The sequence below is a fragment of the Paramormyrops kingsleyae genome, chromosome 3, assembly GCF_048594095.1.
Source record: "Paramormyrops kingsleyae isolate MSU_618 chromosome 3, PKINGS_0.4, whole genome shotgun sequence".
In the NCBI taxonomy this organism is placed as follows: Eukaryota; Metazoa; Chordata; class Actinopteri; order Osteoglossiformes; family Mormyridae; genus Paramormyrops; species Paramormyrops kingsleyae.
In genome coordinates this window covers 38,250,433-38,255,823 of record NC_132799.1, presented here as the reverse complement: position 1 = coordinate 38,255,823, position 5,391 = coordinate 38,250,433, and positions in this window count along the sequence as shown.

Here is a 5,391-nt window from a genome sequence, read left to right as displayed (position 1 = left end):
TTTGGTAAGATTGCAGGGTATTTTATTTCTGTAGGTAAAGCTAACTTACTAAGTCTACTGCCTACTCTTAATATTCAATAGACAATCACTGTATCCAGCTTGCATAGATGACTTGATTTTTTTTATACCTCCATTGTTTAATGCTGCAAAATCTGCTTTGAAGGTTTATCCCTGGACAAAAACACACTATTGCCTTTTAGCTTTTGTCAAGTTCAGGGATGGTTGGTTTTATATTGTCATTCTGCAATTTGTGCTGATTTTATTCATTTTGTGTATTCTCTCTGGCCTTCCTTCGCTGCTGAAGTACATCCATAAACTTCAGTACCCATGCCACTGCTCTTTTAAGGCTTGTCCCGTTGGAGTAGTGTTTTAACAATCTGCTGGTTTTTACAGTGTCCTCCACAATTATTGGCACCCCTTGTAAAGATGTGTAAATAGGGTTAGAAAAAATCCACCTTTTGGTGAAGTAGCTTAATCTCACTGAAAAAATTAGAAAAATCCAAGCTTTCATTGAAATTAATTTAATCAAAGAAAAAGAAATCTGTCATCAAGAAATAATGTGCTTTAACAAAAACACGTGCCACAATTTTTGGCACCCCTGGAAATTATAGTGAACACAATGTAACTGGAGAAGGTTTCCCATGTAAATTGTACATTATTGAGTGGATTGGAGTGTGTAGGAACATTCAAACTGTAATCCATGACTTCCTGATTAACTGAGGTACAAACATGAGATGACACAGAGGCCAAATTCCCTTTGTCATCCATCAACATGGGAAAGATAAGACAACAATGAGGGAGAAGCGTGTTGACCTTCATAAGTCAGGGAATGGGTATAAAAAATAGCTACTCGACTGAAAATGCCCATTTCTACTGTTAGGACAATAACAAAAAAAAGTGGGTATCAACAGGAACTGTTACAAACCTGCATGGAAGAGGACCCAAGTTTATGTTACCCCCACGTACAGTGAGGAGGATCGTAAGGCAAAAAAAAAATCCCCAAGGATCACTGATTGTGAATTACAAGACAAAGTAAAATCTTTGGGTTACCGTGTCTCCAAAACCACCAACAGATGCCACCTTCATGCTAACAGATTATTTGTAAGTATGCCAGAAAAAGCCATTTTTGTAAGTTAACCACAAATGTAAGTGCCTGGAGTTTAACATAACGGTATAACAACTTTGACTGGAACCATGTTCTATGGTCTGATGAAACAAAAATGCAGCTATTTGGCAATAAACATTCAAGGTGGGTTTAGCGTAAAAACAATGATGGCTATAATGAAAAGAACTTTATCCCAACTGTAAAATATGCTAGCGGTTCTGTGATATTTTCCTCCAAAGGCCCTGTAAACCTTGTTAGGATACATAACATTACGGATGATCTGGAGAGATTCTGTAAAGAGGAATGCTGAGATGCCCTGCTCTGTAGTCTCCAACCCTATAAAATGTTATTGGAGTAGACTCAGTGCTGTTATACTGGCAAAGTGAGGTTGTACAAAGTATTAAATGCTGGGGTGCCAATAATTGTGGCACATGTGATTTTCTTGAAAATTATTTCTTGATGTAGGATTTGATTTTTTTTTTTATAAATTTTTTTCAATGAAAGGTTGTATTTTTCTCATTTTTTCAGTATGACATTAAGCTACTTCACCAAATTATTGGTTATTGAGCTGTGTTTGAACTACTGCTAAAAGATCTTGCTAGTCTAGAAGAAGAAGGACTTTACATTTCTTCATTAGACATATGAGTCAAAAATAGCATCTGCTTCTCTCATGTATGGAGTAAAGGTTTTATTAAGAAAATGGGTTACTTGCAGACACTCAGGTTCAAATAAAGTTTTACTTGATGTTGAAATGCCTCTACAAATATTGTTTTAAAGTCACAGGGATTTATTGATCATTCTAATTTTACTTACGGTACATTACACTTCAGTGGAAAAGCCTAGCCTCTTCTTGTTATTAACCATATAACAAGTGGGCTGCATTTATTTTCATTAACTTTGTCAGATATAAGATTATTGTTCTCTTACAGAACAATCTGTTGGTCTGCTTTTGGATAAAATTATCTAGAGACTTAAAACTTGGTGAGTTGATATTAAGGACAAGGACACAATCAAGGTAGTTCACATTACTGAACCTCTCAATCACTCTGACATTTGGTGATGTAGACAGTTTCTTTGAATGCAAATCAGAGACCTCTATCAACACTTCAGCAACCTCCATCACGATTTCAGAGACACCCAGCCATTCCTGTGGCAGCAGTTGCTCATCTGGATCTCAGGGTACACTAATTCTTTCATCACCTTAACACACGAGTCCCACTGATTTTCCAGTTCCTCGCTTTGCTTATGACACAGAGCTTGTTCTTGCTTCAGGAAATGAATCTTTCAAGGAAGAATTCAACTGAACTTTATGGCAGTTCTTCCAGACATTCTTGAGAAACTGGCTGAAAGCGTCTTTCAGTATGTTGCCTACCCAACGAATGCACAGTTGTCTGATGTTGCTGAAGCATAGGTTCAGAAGCATCCTTGCCTCAAAGAGTCAGGATCCTATAATGGATGCTATGGATGGCAACAAAGATTGAAATATAAAATGGGCAATTATAGAAGTAAACTCAGTGGGCTTGGGTGTCCCGAGCTTGATGTGAACTCTTAAAAAAAAAAGCGAGAACACGAGAAGACACCAGCAAAGAATATCAAAAAACCAAGAAAGGTAGAGGTGAACTATTTACCCCCTCATCCACAAGGAGAAACAGAAGAAAGTTTGGAACAGGAAAGATTACAACTAATTGAAGAAATGAAGAACAACAACAACTACCAGATTATCTGTGAACAATTGCTATATATATAGAACATAGGGGTTCTAACCCTAGGAAATAGAACCACTGCCTTCAAAAAGGTGCTATTTCACGTATGTGAGGATATATTTGAATTTCAACTGCCGTTTATGGAACCATTCTGAAGACATTCATTTTGCACCGTTTTTTAATGGTAAGTGGAACAAAACTTTCCTCTCCTTTTTTCATTCATAATCATTACCTGTGTTGTCTGGAGACCAAGACGTGAATTAACGAATACAAGGGTCGTTCCCTGTAAATGTCAGTGACTGTTACCGATAATTAGGTCAGCTGATATAGTCGTTTGTGCTGAAAGTTCATTGTTAGTTCTGGATATCGTGTTAGTCGCAGCTATCCTTGCCAGTCACCTTATTGGATTTCTTCGTTAAGATAAGTTTTTATGGAGTTAATTTTGTCACGTTCGGGCTCGGGCGAGCAGGGAAATAGGCGATCGGAGCCAGGAAGTCAGGGAAACTGGGTTTAATTGCACGAACGGACTGACAGGTACGGACATCGACGGACAATACAATGACAAGTCTGGGGAAGACTGACTCAGACGAGGACTAAATACACAAGACAAGCTAGACTTAACAGGACACAGGCGATCACAATTAGGGCTGAACACGAGGTAACGAGGTGGGCGTGGCACACATCGGGAGCGGACGGAGCGGGGCGTGACATAACCCCCCCCCAAAGGCGCGCACACCGGGCGCGCCCGAGAGGAGGCGACGGACGAGACGGAACCGGGGAACAGGACCTGGAAGACAAAGCAAAACATCAACCAAAAACAGGGAACAAGACAGAGACACAAAACAGGAACAGGGACGAGACGAAGGACAGAACCCGACAAAGAACAGGGAAAGCGGACAGACAGACCTGGAAGGGAGACACAGAAGGGGAGAAAGGCGGAACAAAAGGGCCAGGAGTGAACGGAGGAGGAACAAAGGGACGAGGAGCAGAGACAGGCGGGACAAAGGGAAAGGGAGGAGGAAAAAGGGGAGCACGAGGGAGCCCGGGCGGGCGACGGGCAGCGGCCGGAGGGGCCGCAGGGGAGAGGGAGGAGGGAGCAGGAGGGGACCACCCAGGGGCCAAGGGAACGGGACGAGGGAGTGACGGAGGGGACACGGAGGGAGCAGGAGGGAACACCAGGGAAGGCAGGCAGGAGGGGGAAGCCGTGGCAGGCGGAGGCGCAGCCGAAGCCGGCGAAGGCGCCGTCCGACGCCCAGCCGGAGCAGGGGGGCACGGAGGCGGCCGACATGGACCCGGAGGCGGGACCGAGGACCGGCACCGAGGATCCAGGGGGGGACCCGGAGGGGACCGCCGACCCCGAGCCGGAGGACCCGCAGGCAGCCACCGAGCCACAGCCAGGGGCCGAATGGGCGAGCCAGGGGGCAGGGAGGGCGGGACCCGGACCCGACGCCTGTGTCCTCTTCCCTTACGGGACACTGAAAGGCGGGGTCCCGGGTGGTGTTGGCCTTGTCGGGGCAAGGGCGAGGGAGTCAGGAAGGAGGGGCCCGAGGGTGTAGACTCGGGCAGAGCAGGGGGCGTGGCCGCAGGTGATGCAGCCGGAGCCGCGGGCGTGGCCGCAGGTGATGCAGCCGGAGCCGCGGGCGTGGCCGCAGGCGGGGCAGCCAGAGCCGTGGGCAGGACTGGAGAGGCGGCCTCAGGCAGGGCCCCGGGCAGGACGGGAGAGGCGGCCTCGGGCGGGGCCGCGGGCAGGACGGGAGAGGCGGCCTCGGGCGGGGCCGCGGGCAGGACGGGAGAGGCGGCCTCGGACGGGGCCGCGGGCGTGTGGCCAGCAGGAGGCGCCTCGGCGGGCACCTCAGGCAGAGCGGAGGCAGCTGCAGGCGTGCGACCAGCAGGGGCCGCCTGGGCAGGCGCCTCGGGCGTACGGTCAGCAGGGGGCGCCACAGCGGGCGCCGCCATCATACGGCCAGCAGGGGGCACAACCGCAGCCACCTCAGGCAGTTCAGGCGCCGGCAGGACCGGCGGGACAGGCAGTTCAGGAGCCGGCAGGACAGGCGAGACGGGCAGGTCAAGAGCCGGCAGGACAGGCGAGATGGGCAGTTCAAGAGCCGGCAGGACAGGCGAGACGGGCAGTTCAGGTGCCGGCAGGACAGGCGCCGCCGTCACATGGCCAGCAAGGGGCACCTGGAAGGGCACCTTGGGTGTGCGGCCAGCAGGGGGCGCCTCGGCGGGCGCCGCAGTCACTTGGCCAGCAGGGGGCGCCGCAGCGGGCGCCGCCAGCACGCGGCTAGCAGGGGGCGTCGCAGCAGGCGCCGCCATCAAGCGGCCAGCAGTGGGCGCCTCGGCGGGCACCGTAGGCGTAGCGGTGGTAGCTGCAGGCAGGACAGGAGGGTCAAGCAGGACAGGCGGGTTAGGCAAAGCTGCTGGCAGCGTGGCAGCAGCAGCAGCAGGCGGTGCCGCGGGCAGAGCGGCGGCATCAGCAGCAGGCGGTGCCGCGGGCAGATCGGCGGTGGCAGCAGGCAGCGCAGCCGCGGGCAGATCGGCGGCGGCAGCAGGCAGCGTTGCCGCGGGCAGAGCGGCGGCGGC